Genomic DNA, 18,605 nt, shown 5'->3' on the forward strand with positions numbered 1-18,605 from the left:
GTACTGTGTGTAATTGTTATGTATATATAAATACAAACACATTCATATATATATATATATTTAAGAAATATTTACAAGTATATGTATTTATTATGATTTTGATATAATTTATATTATATATAAATAAAAAAAATTGTACATAACATTTCTCTTAAATATATACATTAATTTGTGTGTATTTATATATACATAATAGTTACACACAGTACACACACATTTGTGTACTTATTAATTTATTTATTAATTTTAAATTACATATAACAATAGAACATATAATTTCAATATGTTGTATTTCAGAAGATGATGACTGCCATAAAAGATTCCCATTGAGATTATTTTACACTGGAGATGATTTGATGTACATTTTTTACCTGATATTCACACTTTTGTATGTAATTAATTTTTCGGTCCACTGATGAATGATGTCACCTTGGTGGTAATGAAATTTACCTAATTTAATGCATTGTTTGCATAATTTAACCTTTTACATAGCAGCCATTCGTTCTCAAGATGGATACAATTTTAAGCTTAACAGCTAGACATAGCTAAACCAAAAAATATCCAGCAAAACAAATTTGCCCAAATACAATGTACTAATGAAGACATTATGAATTAATTATAGTTTAATTAAATGTGTTAAACAGAAAACAACAACTGTTCCTTGATGCAAGCTTTTTTTTTTCTTTTATACCAGTATGGATATTGATATGTTGTCTTGCAGATCCATTCATCCCGTACAATCCTCTAGAAAAACATCTTATAGGCAGCGAGTGTGTGTTTGCTCCTCCACATATTCTCCCCAATAATTACATTAATCAAATTCCTGCCTATTATTATTGCCAAAACTCCCGTCATTCATCACAGTGGATTTTGCCTTTTTGACATTGGCTGGGCTGTTTGTGATGAGCTATTTGTCCTGGGTGGGGTGGGACCGCTTGCTGGCTGGCTGGCTGGCTGACGGGCCAGGCTGAAGCATCGTGTGGGGAGAAAGTGTCATGTTTTACAGCGGCTGGTGCTAAATAGGCCCTATGCCATTAATCTACCCTCCTCTATTGGAGAGAGAGCGTGGGCCAAGCTGGTGAATGTCTAAACAGACCTGCGGTCATGATTTATAAAGCCTATCCTCCATTAAAGATGCACCGCAGTCTTTATACGCCGGACAGTTAAGGACACTCGGCACACACTGCTAACATACAGACACAGCGGTGAAAAGATATGAACTGAAACACACACTCTAACACACAGGCATAGTTTAGCCAAAGATGAAAGGTTAGAGAATCTATTTAATTAAGAGTTTGATAAGTATTGAAAAGCCAAGCTGGCAGAGTGAACACTTGTGTATGTGATGTGCGAATGTACACTACTGGTCAAAAGTTTTGCATAAGTAAGATTTTTAATATTTTTAATGTTTTAATGTCTTACCAAGACTGCATTAATTTGAATAAAATACAATAAAACAGTAATATTTGTAAAATGTTAGTTCAATTTAAATTAACTGTTTCAAATTTTAACATGCAATTTATTCCTGTTATGGCAAAACTGAATTTTTAACATTCATTACTCTAGTCTTTAGTGTTACATGACCTTTCAAAAATCATTCTAATATGCTGATTTTGTGCTCAATTAGTAATAACCGTTCTTATCATTATCATCAAATGTTGAAAACAGGTTTTGCTGCTTAATATTTTTGTGATTTTGTTCAAGATTATTTGAGGAATAGAAATTCAAATTTTATTTGACAGATATATTTTGTAATAAATATAATATGTGACCCTGGACCACAAAACCAGTCTTAAGTAGCACAGGTATATTTGTAGCAACAGACAAAAATACATTGCATTGGTCAAAATTATCGATTTTTCTTTTATGCCGAAAGTCATATTTTGTAAATTTTCTACTGTGAATAGATCAAAATGTTGATTTTTAATTAGTAATATGCATTGCTAAGAATTCTTTTGGACAACTTTAAAGGTGATTTTCTCAATATTTAGATTTTTTTGCACCCTCAGATTCAAAATCTTAAAATAGTTGTATCTCGGCCAAATATTGTCCAAACAAACCATACATCAATGGAAAGCTTATTTATTCAGCTTTCAGATGACGTATAAATCTAGGTTAAAAAAAACTGACCCTTATGACTGGTCACATATTTGTACAACATTACTTTTGATCAATGTAATGCATCCTTCTTTCAAAAAAATTTTTTTGGAATAGTAGTGCATCACAGTTTTAACAAAAAATATTAAGCAGCAAAATCTGTTTTAAACATTGACATTAATAAGAAATGTTTCTTGAGCACAAAGTCAGCATTAGAATGATTTCTGAAGGATCTTGTGACACTGAAGACTTAAGCAATGGCTTTTTAAAATTCAACTTAGAAATAAAAAGTATTTTACAATGTATTAAAATATATTATAAATTCACATTATTATTGTTTTACTGTATTTCTGATCATATAATTGCAGTCTTGCTGAATAAAAGAAAAATCGTAATTATTCCAAACTTTTGACCGGTAGCGTATGTGTACATGTGCATGCCCGAATGTGTGTATGTGTGTGTGTACATGTGTGAGGGAGTGAGAAGCTCTATTCTGGCAGTGGTAATCCATCCATTGTGCTAAAATTCTCCATCTGTATCAGTTCATTGAGAGCGCATTGGCCCTGGGGTCTGTAACTGAGCTGGACCCTGTCTGACAGGCCGGTGTGTGTGCATATGTGTGTGTGTATATGTGTTGGGGGGCAGGGGCAGTGGACCATGGGAAAAACACCGCCCTGCACCTCTCTGCAGCACTTGTTCCACCCCACTTCACACGCACACACACACCAAACATGGGCCACTTGTCACTGACCCCCTCCGCTCTCCCAATGCCCACTAAGTCTCACCCTTCACGGCCTCCTCCCGCACATGTGTTCTTAACACTAATGCACCGAGTCCCGCGGTCCACACCCGGCACCCCTGACCGGCCCACTTACACCGTGCCCTGGGCTTTTCCTGTAGCTGTACGTTAGATCTTTCATCTCTGATGTGCCATTTTTCATTAGATCCTATTTTAATAAGCAAGAACTGTGTTATTACAAATGACAAACTCTTTCCGAAGCAGGCGCTGGGACACATAGGGTTAATGGATGGTGTTTGTGGATGCGTGCACACCTTGGTTGTGTCTAGACCCCTGTAACCAATATTAAAGTGAGCCCTGATTAGAAATTTACAGAAGGAAAAAAAAAAACATAATATTATGTATGAAATGAATCATTAACATGGACCATTAAGTTCTCTATTTTCATTTAATTGAATTTGTCAGCAGTATCCTCTTTAACTGAAAACCACTCATAACTGCTAAATTAAATAATAATTAAAGATACAACTATCAGAGGATTTGAGGGGAAGTCAGGGAGCATTTATTTCCGATCCAAGGCGTAATTTATTCAAATTATATAGAAGAGCGATTGAGAAAATTAGATGCATATTCCTTTCAGGCCTTTAAAGGAGAAAAACGCAACAAGTTTTCTATTAGAATTGCTCATGGTTGTATCAGCAGAGGGTGCTTAGTATCCTAATGAGAGGTATACATTTTTTAATGTTTTTTTTTTTTTTTATGTAGACGAATTACTTATTTTTTGCGATTCATTTATTTATTTTAAGTAAATTTCTTCTAGATTCAAACGTAAAATAAAAACAGCCATATCTTATGTGGAAAAATTGATATTTTCAGAAGAAAATAAACAAAGCGAGTGGAAAAGATAGAACGTCGATATGTTTGTCCAAGAGGGGCAGAAGGTTGTGTAGCCCCTGTAGCTGCTCTGAGAAAAGTCAGCTGTGGAGACAGAAAGGAAACAGAGTAGGAATTTGGTAGGAAAGAAAAGCAGTATGGGATGAAAGAAAGAAGACAAGCAATAGTAGAGCTGCTGAGGGTGGAAGGGGGAATGAAGAAAGATGGATGAGCGAGAGAAATAGTGTAGCCAGTAGGGGGAGGCACGACTAAAGAAAAGTCCACTGCGGAGAGAGCGAAAGAGAGAGAGAGAGCGAAAAGACACACATATACACACTCACACGCATCTGTCTTCTCATAACCCAGATACATCCAAGGCATACTTGTTTGAAAATCTTCCGGATCCACATTGGTGGTTAGGGTAGCATGTCATACAGTTTGCGCAGGCAACGAGCGGTGCGGTGAATGAGCGTGCTAGCTGAAGTGTGATAAGATGGGCTGTTTGTTTGTGTGTGTCTGAGTGCTTTATGTACGGTACTGTGTAATCTGTGAACCTACACTGCATATTTACCACTAAACACATGAATATTGAAATTATGGGCGGCGTGTCACCGTTTTAGTTATTCGACCTGCCACTCCATGACACCTGCACCTGTTGCCTGCCCTCCGGGATTCTCTCTGCTGTTTTGTTAACTCCACCCCCACTTCTCCGTCTATCTGTCTTGCTTTCTCTCTCACCCTCTATATATGTTTATGCATGTCTGTAGGTGAGTTTTTATAATGCTGCTTGTTCGGAATACAATATGACTCATCAGGTTGTTCAGGTAGGCAGTGAGAAAAGTGACAGCTTTAACCCACTCATTCAGCTGCTGGGCCTTCTGTCTGTGTATGCCAGTGATAGTTTAAGAGTGACAGAGGGCAAAAAAAGAGGAATGGACAGAGAAAGAAAAGTGAGAGATGACATATACTACAAATCATGCATAAACAGGATCAGTAAGAGTACCTGAGCATCTATAAATGTTAGAGTGACGATCCTGTTATTTTGTTTTTTTTACGTGCAGCTGTCCTTTTCGATGGAAAAGACTTTGGAAATCTATTTTAGTAAGTAAAGAAAGTAAGTTTATTTATTTAGTTATTTATTAGTCTCACTTTATATTAGGTGGCTTTAACTACTATGTACTTACATTAAAATTAATCATTTGATGCAATGCACTTATTGTGTACATGTTTTTACATTGTACTCGTACTAAAAAAAAAAAGCCTGCATGTCATTTTATCGGTAATTAATTTATGTAATTACATTTATAATTAAACTTTTGGCCCATCCCTTACACCTTAACCCATACTTAAACGTACCCATACAACCAAACCTGTCCCTAACCTTACCCGTCCCGTATCTCACATCAATAGCAGCAAAGTGTTTTACAATACTGTGAACACAATTAAAACATTGTACTTATCGTTGGATATAAATACTTAGTATAAAGTGGGATCTATTTATTGATTTATATTACACATGCTTAAAAAATCCCTCTGTGTGTGTATTGCTTGTTAAAAAAAATTGTAAATAATTATAATATCTATATTTTTTCACTGTTATATAGAATATTTTTTCACTGTTATATAGACCCGTTAACATCAGAAATGGTGTGTGTATATATATATATATATATATACACACACACACACACACACCATTTCTGATGTTAACGGGTCTATATAACAGTGAAAAAATATTCTATATAACAGTGAAAAAAAAAAAAAAAAAAATATATATATATATATATATATATATATATATACACACACACACACACCATTTCTGATGTTAACGGGTCTATATAACAGTGAAAAAATATTCTATATAACAGTGAAAAAATATAGATATTATAATTATTTACAATTATATATATATATATATATATATATATATATATATATATATATATATATTAATAATTTATTAATAATAATTGAAAAGTTATAGCAGTATCTATCTATCTATCTATCTATCTATCTATCTATCTATCTATCTATCTATCTATCTATCTATCTATCTATCTATCCCTATATATAAATTAATTAATTAATTGAAAAGCTATAGCAATATCTATCTATCTGTCTATCTATCTATCTCTCCCTATATATAAATATTAATTAATAATAATTGCAAAGCTATAGCAATATCTATCTATCTATCTATCTATCTATCTATCTATCTATCTATCTATCTATCTATCTATCTATCTATCTATCTATCTATCTATCTATCTATTAATTAAAAAAGCTACAGCAATAAATATCTATCTATCATCCATATATATATATATATTGTATACACACACCCACACCAATGGACAACAACATTCTGTTTATTATAAGTAAACAATGTACTGTGGTTATGTAGTGCATATATGTATATATATATATATATATATATATATTTATTATTGCATTACATAGTAATCCGATATTGCTGCATAATTCAGTTTTGTAACTGTTAGTCCTTATGTATTGTTTTGGATGTGCTTTGATGTCATTGTCAGTTAACAAAGACAGAAAAAAAGACAAAGACAAAGACACTTTTACAGTTCAAATGCTGATGGCAAAATGTGATTTTGTGAAGTACGACATAGTATAATATACCATAGGCCATCACAACATCATTTACTATGACTGAAATGCATAAAACTGCAATTACCACCCCTTTTTTAATACTTAAATGAACCACTGGAAATTTCAAATTTGTTTAACTACAAAAGTTCCCAGTTAATTTCAGAAATCTGGTCACCTCAGTGAATCTGGCTTGTTACCCTATACTCTGTGTGTTTGTGTATGTATATGTGTGTGTTAGATGTTTCTCCGTGTTGGATGTTGCTCCCTCCTCCCCTCATACCTCCTGAATAAAAGGCTACGTTCGCTAAGTGCAGACGGATCCATTTCACCGTGGAACTACGCACACAAAGCCTGGGAGTGCAGCTCTCATGCCACTGCCGGGTATCTCTTACGCCCTCTCACATTTACCATTCTCTTCCTCCGCGCTGACCGAAAGGTGACACTGTGGATGGACCGGCAGATAGGCTCAACTCAATAACACGCCGCCCAAGTAAAGACTAGGCCTCTCCCCTCCTGTTTTACACTCGCTCTGTTTCTATTACTCTCTCCCCTTCTCGTTCGCCCTCCCTCCGTCACCCCGTCCGGTGCTCTGCTATGGCTAATGCTCTAGAAAGTTCTTCCGACAGAGTCCTCACACTTTCTTAGTCACACTAGAGTGAGTGGGGGGAACATCTAGAGTGATGTTAATCGTTCCCCTCTCTCCCCGGCAGCGGCGGCACACGTGAGCGGACAGTGTTCCGCTGTGTTCTACTGGGCCGTGGATGGTGGAGTATGGCATTCAGATGAGTGAGCTGGCAGGAAACAGGCAGTGCTGTGACCAGGAACTCCATTAAAAACGACACAGCACACTTTGATTACCATGACTGGTCAGCCAAGTTTAAGCACCCCTACACACACACACACTCTCTGTTTCTTCTACATTTTGTCTCACTTTCACGCACAAACACCCACACGCATGCATGCACACAGTCACATCTCCTCTCGCTGTTAAACAGCCTGTGAAAGTAGTGGATATAATGGTCCTTTTGGCCTCATTTCCTCAAACACTGAAAAAACAATGCATGAATGTCATGTTTTAACAGAACTCTATAAAGCTATAAATAGATGTTTTTTCAACTTTGGGCACTTTTGGCTGTGTGGAGCTTTAAAAAATAAACTATTTTAAAACTTTTTATATTGTTGGTAGGTTATACTAACATTTGTCTAACAATATCCAACACTGATATGCATCATAAGGAAAAGGTGGCATTTTATGTTTTCTATGCTATGCCATTTATGTTATGCTTTAAAATAAATAAACAAATAAATAAATGACTTGTGTCTTTTTATATTTAGCATTTTTTTAATTATAAATACATACAATTAATATATTCAGTTTTTTGGGTTTTTTTTTACATAATTTGAAGGTTATGGCTTGATATGGACACTTTTATAAAATACACACTATGTGCATTATGACATTGTCAAATAAGCAGGGTGAGTTCATTAAGAGAATTATTATTAATTAACATAATTATTTAATGTAGATTATTATTAATGTATAATACTAAATAATATTATTATATTTAATATTTACATTTTTACATACAAATTATTTACATTTTTTAATTAAGGAATTTTATATTTAAGATTTTTATATTTTATATATTTTTATTTTTATATAATTCATATCCCATTCACATTTTCTTGGTTAAATAAACATTGCTGACACTATCAGAAAAAAAAGTATATTTTTACATGAACAATTTAATCAATGTTCTATTTATAAAGCCATGTATGAATCTCATCAAGTTAGTGTTTTAAGCATTTTATATTTAAAATAATAACTCAAAGCAGTAACAGTTTAACCAATATATTTTCTATTCAATATTTTCTATTCTTTTTAACAGATACCTTTAAACTTTTTTTTTTAGATCATTAGTCATCAAAGCTCAGTAAATATTGCTCATAGAAACAAAGATTTACTTTAAATTTCAAGCGTTATTATTACTCACTAAAAACTACCACAGATCATGTTTTTCAAGTCTTATAACCACTTTATTATGTCAAGATATCTAAGTGTTTGAGTTATTCACTTACTTTTTTAAATTAGTTTTCTTATTAACACCATTATATTGTTCATTCAGACTGATTTGTGAATGTGGAACACACACAAACACAAGAGGCGGGATTTATCGCATGAACCAATCAAAACTGAACATAGCAGTCATATCCAATCATATCACAATGGAGGCATTGCAACCTCTCAAGTGATTTTGCCCCATTCATTCTCAATTACCCCCCCACCGAACTCATGGCACACTTTAGACGGGTCTGTTAAAACTCAATGGGCCCAGGGTAGGCGAAAGAGATTGGACTCCTGCTGCAACTTTTCCTTCTGGTGTCGCTGTTGGACAATGTTTCTTTAGAAAAACAAGTGATTTATACACTTTTTAATGTTATATTTTGTAATACCAGTGTTGTTTTATTTTTGTAATACGAATTTATTTTTATTTTGAGGAGACACTGCCTCCCTTGCCTCCTCAGAGGAAACGCCCCTGTATATAACGTAATATTACATTTATTTATTTAGCAGAAACACAGAAATACTCAAATACTAAACACACAGTCACAGTCACCGTCGTAAGCACACACAAAATAAATAGCCCTTAGAACTAATTACTAACACAAACTTTACTAATTGCTCTAAAATATTCTTGTTTTACGCCATACTAGAGGGACTGATGGGGTACAGATGGCCAACAGAAGGTCCTAAAGTAAAAAACTTCCTGGTTCATGAATCAGAGTTTCAATGGTGATCTAGCAGCCAATCACGTGGGCTGGAGAAGCAGCGTTTGAGAGCGTCTCTGGGGCAGCCTGCCTATTAAAACAAGGCCAAACACTTCACAGACAGCGAGTGAGCCAATTAATTCTGCTGGGGGCTATGCTCCCAGGTTAGGATTTGCTTATGGTGATAAATTGGCGCTTTGTATCCATGCTAAACTACCTCCATTTCTTTAGTTTTCTATGGGCTGCCAGGTCCGTGGATGATGTCACAGGGCATATGATGATTAGGGGATGCCTCATGTCCCGTTGTCGCAGGGTCAGCCCTGCACTGCATGTGTGAAATTAATTAAAATCTGGCTCATGTCACTGGTTGTGCTAATGCTAACAAAACCATTGCTAACCGCTTGACCCGCACAATAAAACGACCCAAGACAGTAAGACCTAACATTGAAAAGGTTAACATTTTACATGCTAATTGACAAAAATAATGCTAAAAATATTCTATATAAGAATCAGTGACATGACCGTAATTTATTTTTTTTTATTTTTTATTTTTTTTTTATCATATCTATTAAGTAGATGCTTGAATACTTGAAAGACATTAATACACATTTTCTACAATTAGCTTGTCCTTAACTGAATTTTTTAGGGGCAAAAAATAATTCTGTGAGGGTGATAAAATATTCCTGATATTATAATAGATACATAAACAAAGTCTTATTAAAAGAATTACATTCTTTAAAAGAAACAATATTAAGTAGTTTGGCATAATATATTATTATTATTATTATTTTTTTTTAATTTATTATTTTTTTTTCCTACAGTATAGCGTTTAAATATTTTTGGCTTCACTGCTTATTATCTAATAAAACTTTTGGCCACTAATTTAAAATCATGTAGTGAAACTGACTACGTGCAAAAACATTAAATAAATAAATAAATAAATATTGTTAAAATCCCAAAATAAATAAATAAATAAATAAATCTAACTTAAACTATGGAACATAAAAGAAGATAATTTGATAAACATCTCAGTATTTTTTGTTCATATAACGAAAGCCATGGTAACCAAAATAGCTTTGTTACCAACAGTGTTCAAAATACTTTCTTTTATGTTCTACAAAAGAAAGGTGTGAAACTACATGAGGGTGAGTAAAGGATGACAGAATTTACTTCTTTGTTTTTTGTTATTTTCATTCATTCATTCATGTAATTATACTCAAAATAAGAAACTAAATCTGCCAGCAGGTGTCAGTAAATATCGTTATGAGTCATTCACTCATTCAATTCCTTTCATTCAAACGGCTGATTAATTCATAAAGTAAAAATGACTGTCTTTATAAATGGACCTTTGAATTATTGATTTACACAATTTGTTCAAAAGGCGGATTCATTCAGAAACTAAACACCGCTCTGTTGTCGGAAACGCACAACAATTCTGCTGTGGCTTCAAAGGTAATATGATCTCTGCAAAATTAAGCAAAAACACATATGTGTATAATTTATAGAATAAATTTATTAAAGGGGACATTGAATATGATATTCAATTTTATGTGGTTTGTTAGCAGTGTGTGAACACACTATAATGATAAAAAAAAAATCCATTCAGTCCCATTTTTAATCCCCAAAAAACCTAAACAGTCTCAATTATCAAGCCATTTTGATTTTCTGAGCAGTATGACGTTATACTGCCCAGACCCCACCCATGACAGCTGACAGACCATTTCGTATTAGCATATTTCCACCCTCAGCCAGTTGTACACAGTTTACCATCTTCTCCACGCTGGAACAGTTGTAGAAACAATGTCTCATAAGCAATACAGGTGTTTTATAGTTGGATGTAAAAGTAGAAGACAAATGAAGACATAAGAGTCTTCATTATCTCCTGACATCAGAGAAACTAAGAACGTAGTGGATTGGTGTCGTTTTTGATGGTAACACAAAAAAAACAATGTGAGCAGTAGCTCATAATCATTTAAAGAGACATGCACTGAAACGGGTCTCTGTGAACAGAGCTGTCTTTGACAAGGTAAAAAAGGTATTGTTTTACACAATCATTGAGGAATTTTAATCAAAGTATGTTGCAGACATTTCATGAGGACCCTAAAGAATCATACCAACTTGTGAAAAATGGGCATCTGATGTCCCCTTTAAATGAAAGGCATTCACTTAACTCAAATATTACTGAAAGTTCATTGCACTTAATAGAAAAAGTAGTAATATATTAAGCAGAAGTCAAACTGAATCAGTTACAGCTACTTCACACTAAATTTTGAAATGTTATTTTATGCGTCTCTACACAAGATTAATATACGAGATGATCTATTAGTGTTTATTGTTATATTTGGGTTCAGTTAGTTACATCTTGGGTTGGGACTGTCACCTTTGTACTGAAGAGCGATGATAGTCACATGTTGTATTAGCACATGTGTGCTTTAGCCTGCTAAGTAGCTAGCATGGAACTATAAGAGAGCCATGTTATTAAATAGTTTTAATCGATTAGTCGCAATACAACACATTCAAGTAAAGTTTGTATTGTATTTTAGGAAATATTATTTTAGTGAACTCAAATAAAATAAGTTTACATTACTCATAACTACTAGTCTAAACTTAAATGAATTGAGACAATTGGTTTCCTTAACTGAAATTAGTTATCATAAGTTGTTGGGTTTTACATTGTGTCTTTTACTAAAAAAATAATAACTGATTTAGCTACACTCTTAAAAATATAGGTGCTTAAAAGGTTCTTCACAGTGATGCCACAGAAGAACCATTTTTGGTTTCACAAAGAACCATTCAATCTAAGGTTCTTTAAAGAGCCATCTCTTTCTTACCTTTTTATAATCGGAAGAACCTTTTTTCACCCTAAAGAACCTTTTGTGAAACAGAAAGGGTGTTCAGATGTTAAAGGTTCTTTATGAAACCATTTAAACAAAAACGGTTCTTCTATGGCATCGTGAAGCACCTTTATTTTTAAGAGTGTAATGGTACAGTTTCTTTACTAAAAGTGGTGAGTTAGATGGTAAATTCGATCTCTAAAAAAAGAAAAAGAAAGAGACAGATTACAGGGTGAGTACACAAGCTAATTCAAAGTTGAATGTTTTGATTTGACAAAGCTTCAGATGCAGCTTTTAGCGGTGATTGGTTAAAGCTCTGCTGTTAGCTGAAGAACTGTTGAACCCTCCAGCCACCTATTTCCTGATCTGACCTGCTCGGATGTGCATTAATTTGAAAACGGCAACGTAAACAAACCTCCATTTTACCCACAGCCCATGGTCATCTCTCCTATGCTTTCGTCTGTAAATCTATAAAGCTCAAAGTCAGCTTTCAGATTCCAGAGCTGCATTTCTCCTAATAAAGACATGTGGTCTGCGTTTACGTTCTCTCTCGTTTTTTATCTTTATCTCCCCTCTCTCCTTCCTCTCTCTCATAAAAGAGACTCTCTATTGTATCTCTCATCTGAGCTGTGGAGTGGTTAGAGGGGTTGTTGTGTGGAGAAGGGGGAGGTGGTGAGGGGATTGAGGGATTGGAAGAGCATGGGCATCCTTTCTCATACAGGAAGGATCCTTATTCCCCCCGTTATTTCACATCAAGACCGTTTTTCTAAACGCAACCATGGAAGTCAGTCACGGGCAACTGGCTTTGCTTGAATAGAGGAAACAAACAACAGCAGCAACCACAACTAAGAAAGAATCGCCACCAATATGGTTTTCAGATAGGACGCGAAGCAATCCTGCCGTGTGTTTGCATCCGCCATACTAAAGCAGTTTGCCTTTAATTAAATCTAATTTAATTATCTGTAGCAGCTGTCAATTTTAATAGACAGTAATGCAAGGGAAATACGAAGAAAAGATCTTTCTTTGTTTCATGGCCTGTTTTTAAAATTAGAACTATAATTTTCACAAAAAAGAATATGAATGAATAATGGCTTTTGTGAACCTGACTAGCATGTTTGGGTTGAGATGGCAGGGCCATCAGACTGACAGTTTCCCCAAGTGCGGCTGACAGAGTTCCCCGCCTGGCTTTTGTCGACTTTTAACACTGTGGATTTGTCAATCGACTCAGTGGCCTGAAGAGGCCTTCGCATTGTGCGGTGCGGCTTTTGGACGCTGCCAAGCAAGCTGCACGGGCGAAGGCTTTAAGAAAGAACACAATGAGCTGGAAAAAACCTGGCTACCTGTGAAACAAAACCAGGAACAGGCGGGAAAATATCCACCCGAGAGAGAGGGAGCGAGAGAAAAGAAAGGACAAAAAAATGAGTGTCACCATCTGACGCTCTCCATGTTTTTGCCACAGCCAACTCTCTGAGTACTATGAGTGAATGACAGCCTGAGAGGGCGAGTGTGTGTGTGTGCGTGTTTGTGTGCGCGTGTGAGCGAGAGAGAGAGAGAGAGAGAGAGAGAAAGGGGAGGGGGGAGGACCGGGTAAGCCTTGAATCCTTGTCATCAGCCCCTTCAGTATGAATAGGCCTAATGAATGCGGCTAAGTGGTAAGAATCCATGGTCAGCAGCATCAAGGCAGGTAATACCGCCCAGATTTAATTGGGAGCAGGTATTGGAGGCTGTATTACTTTAATTGGTTAGGGGTGCTCTAAATGGAAAAAGACAAAGTATAATGGCCAAATTGAGGCACACAATAGCACTTAGCGCAGGATTGTATGCAATCGCTAATCTGCCGAGGAATGAGGCAATTCGGTGCCATTTTCTCAGTGAAACCAGCTGCACTGAGCTTGTCCCTTTTGTTCCCCCTTGGGAAAATGCAAGATTGAAACAGAAAATACCTTTACCCGGGCAATCATTTGCCACGTGTAGAAAGCGGATACAGCAGTGAGCGACGGAAAAAAAGAAGGGATCTTTGTGGTGGAAGAAAGGATGGAGAGGGAGATAAAGGCTGAAAGTGGGGCCTGTCACGGTCAGCCGAGGAGGAATACAGTGATGACATTTGCAGTGACAGACGAGCCTGCCAGGAAGGCTGGCCAGAGTTTAGAGGCAGGAATCTGATCTTTAAAAGACATGAGCTGTGATAATTAAAAGAGGACAGGTATTTAAGACTTGGGTTTGTCATTAATATTGACCGAGATCTGGTTTAAATCTTAATGATGCTCAGACAGCTGGACCTACACAATAGACTGAGGTCTGAATTAAGCACTAAGGCCTCTCCATTGACCACTGTGAATGCCTTGAATTAACATGCAAACAAAGATGCGGTTTATGTCCGTTTGGAAAGTTACTTCAAACATAGACAAACCAACCTGGTCAAAAATATTAGTTGTAATCACTCTTAAAGTTTCAAATGGAGACTGGCAGAAGAACCTTTTTGGATTCTCCAGCGAACAGTTCTTAAAAGAGCAACTTTTTTCTTAGTGAGAAGAACATTTTATTAATTTGAAGAAGCTTGTTCCACTATAAACATCCTAATGGAAAGGTTCTATGGATATTAAAGGTTCTTCATTGAACTACAGACACATCAGGGTCATTCTATAATTAGGGGTACATCTAGAATTTGAAGAAAAGTTTCCCTGTTTCCCAAAAACCCAAACATGACCTTGCATAGCTGCTTTGAAACAATCTATATTGTATAAAGTGCTATATAAATAAAGGTGATCTGTAGGAATAAGTGATTAAAACACCATCTGTTTGCTACTGTCCACCATGTTACCTTTACTGGGTAACACAGTTGACAGGTAACTTAGTTGACATTTTCAGTGTTTTGGGCCTACACTGTAAAAAAAAATTTGTTGAGTCAACTTAAAATAATTTGTAACCTGGCTGCCTTAAAATGTTAAGCTTAGTCAACTCAAAAAAGTTTATTCAACTTGAAATGTTAAATTATTCTAAGTGACAACTTAGATATTTGAGTTGAATCAACTTAAAATTTTAAGGCAGCTGGGTTACTTACCCATCTGTTAAGTTTAGCAAACACAAATATCTAAGTTGTTACTTAGTACAACTTAACTTTTCAAGTTGACTAAATTTATTTTAGTTGACTGAACTTAAGTTCACTTAATTTTAAGGCATCAGGGTAACAAATTATTTTAAGATGACTCAACAAATTGTGTTTTTTATTTTTTACAGTGTATACTCAACATGGAAGCCTAGAACTACTGAGCATATGGTATGTTTAGAAATATATTTTCATAAACAAAAGTTTTATTTAAATTGTCTTGTTAAAATTTGCAGCAGTAATACTTGTGTCACACTGTTGACAGTCTATTAATCCACTTTTGACACACGTTTAATCAATATTAGGGGAAAGAGAGAGAACATAACTTCTAGTGTTTCATCCATGTGATTCTAGAGAAAATGTTATCATATTGTACAAATTATGCAAGAATGGGACAAACCATTCATTTTTAAGGTTCTACTGGGTAACTTATTTGACAGTAGTTTTTCGGACACACACACAAAACAAGTTATATCACAATAAACACTTGTTATTTTTGAAACGCACACCCAATATCAAACTGAAGGCAAAACTATTAAATTCATTTATATTTCAGGTAATTTTCATGCTTAAATGCAGAGTAGTATCGGACAGCTGAATATCAGGGTTGTATGTGATATGAACATCATTTTTAAGCATAAGATATGGCTTTTTCAACATATAGTAGTGTGTTTGGGGAAAAATATAATTGTGTACTAGAAAATTAAGCATTGGGATTTATATTGATAAAGAATATATTAAAAATATACTTCATGGACGTGAGATGTACCCACAATTATAGAATGACCCATCAGTGTCCACTATGCTGCTCTTGATAAGATGTGTTTGGTGTACTATATGGATGTAATTGGTTATTGTACTGTATGTGGTGTGCAATTCAGAGAGTGTTGTTTACTTTTGTGTTGTTTGGTGTGATGGTTCTTACAAGTAGTTTTTGAAACACTGTAATTAGTGTGCTGGGGGGAGTGTTCTGTTGTTTGCATATTCTGTGTTTATTGAGTCGTGTCTTGTGTTTTAGATGTCCTTTGCAGTGCCATGTATCTGACAGCTCTGAGAAGCAACATGATGTGACAGACCATATGGGAAACATGTAAGGTAATTCTTATATGTCAAGCTTTCCATTGTTGTGCAAAGTGCGGCTGGATGGATTTCTGTTATTGAATGGTATATTCAATGGTGGGTGGTCTTTCTCACCTAAAAGATATGACAACACTGGACGCTATGGTAGAATGGTTCTGTGAGTTGAATTAGCTTTAGATTGTGTCTTCAGTTCTATTTTGTTTTGATTAAACTTCTGCTTATTCTATTTGGTTTGTTTCATATGGATTCATTTGTCTACTTTAAGTTCTATAAAATTGTTTTCTCATTACTTTTGTTGGACTAGGCCTGGTATAGTGTTGTTAATAGTTTCCTTTATTTTCCTGCTAACTTGTATGACTAGCTCTTAGGGAAGGGCCCTATGAAATTTTTTCCGTTTAATTTTTCTGGATTCTGTTTTTTTCCTGTTTTAATTTTTCTCGACTCCTTTTTAAATGGATAAATTAAATTTTTATTAATCAAAGAGCACGACTAATTAATTAAAATCATAAAACTTATATAATTTCACATCAATTTATTAAAGGTTTAACAAAAATGACATGTTTAGGGCCCTATGAAATGTTTTATTTTTTCTCACCCTATCTTTTTTTTTGTTATCAAATTCTGTGTTTTAGCATGTCTAATTATTTGAATGCATTCTTAATTTATTCAAATTTATTCTTACGTTATTCTTATTTATTCTTAGCCTTATGAACGTTTTTTTTTTTTTTTTTTACCCTCAGAAATTCTGTGTTGTGTATTTAAAATGTTCCGGTTATCAAATGAAACTCTGGTTATCAAACTTTTATTATGGCAAATAAAGGGGAATTTACTATTAAAATTAAAACATTGAAGAAATGTTGTGTGATTATACCCTAAAACATAATGTTTGTTTCATTTTAGTAGTAGTAATAATAGTAATACATATATATATATATATTTCAATATATATTATAATTCATTCAAACTTTATGCAAAAGAGCAGCAAAGTGATGTGGTAACAACCAATGGAATATAGAAAGTGATCCCCCACCTGATGCGATTGGACACTGCAGTAAAGTAAGAACGCCTACTAAAATAATAATAATAAAAAAAAAACAGATAAGAGACTGAGAACTTCAGTGATTTAACTCCTGCCAGTATGAATGCAGCTTTAGGTCTTGACACGTTTGATCCAATCTAAATAAACTTTAAAGTGCTTTATTGGCATCTAATTTAATGCTACTGTAAATATGTTCTAGTTATTCAAGACCACAAGACTGCCAAATTCACAGCTTTCATTCTGTGCCATGATGTGCAGGTGGATGTTACATTGAAGGTCAAGATATTGACTGTTAGCTTGGTGATTCCAGCTTCAAAGTAGAGAGTCATCATGCAAATAGGGTTTCTAGAATGTTTGAGCCTTAGGTGTTTCTTATTTAATCTTAGTGTTCATCCCTAAAGGAGGTTTTAATGGCTATGGACGTTCTTGGTTTTTATCATCTGTAAAGTGAAACATTATGCCAACAAAATAAATAAATATTTAAAATAAATAAATAAGTATCAGATCAAGTAGAAATAGATAGCAGATTCAGGTAGAAAGATAAGAGTTTATTTTGTTATTTTACTGTTCAGTAAACTGTTTCACAATGAAATATGTAATAAAGTATGGCATGGTAGTAAAGTTGGTCTCAACTTGGTTTCAAGAAGCATGCTGACTTTCAGTAAATTGTATGTTAAAAATCTATATTGTATCTAAGCAGTAACTTGGAAATGCCCACGCCTACAAAGCCTTGTCTAGTAATTTGCTGAATACACATTCATAAAAAATGTAGCTACAAAAAATTATATTAGTTAAATGCTTATCTAAGATCTAAGTTACAAAAAAACAAAAAAAACAAGAAGATCTCATGATTCATTCCTATCAATGTGGGCACATGCACAGTCATATCAGTATAAAAATGATGTGCTGGTTTTACTGAAAAACTGCACCAACTGTAAATAATATGCTACGATGCTGTCTGTTGATACATAAACAGTATAATCCTTTTTTTGAAATAATACATTATATAACCACTTTATTCAGTATGATGCAAGGAAATTCCAGTCACAGTAAAACATTTGTTCTGTTTGATAGGTTTGCCAAAGCAAATATAGGAAATTAATCACAGTACCACAGTTAATTAGATTAGTTTTTTTTTTCTGTCTTTTTTTCTTTTTCTCTGGAGCGCATACTTTGGAATATAATGGAATCCTGTTTCCACCAGTGAATAAAAATCTTTAAAAGGTAATTGGCCGTTTTTATCTCACAATTCAGACTTTTTTCTCTCAATTCAAATTTTACATCTCACAATTTTGACATTTTTTCTCAGAACTGCATAATACAAACTCACATTCTGACTTTTTTTTTCTTAAAATTGTGTGACACACTCACAATGCAGGTTATAAAATCAGAACAGTAGAATATAAACTTTCTCACAATTGCGAGAAATAAAGTCAGAATTGTGACTTTTTT

The sequence above is a fragment of the Labeo rohita genome, chromosome 6 (assembly GCF_022985175.1).
Source record: "Labeo rohita strain BAU-BD-2019 chromosome 6, IGBB_LRoh.1.0, whole genome shotgun sequence".
Taxonomy (NCBI): Eukaryota; Metazoa; Chordata; class Actinopteri; order Cypriniformes; family Cyprinidae; genus Labeo; species Labeo rohita.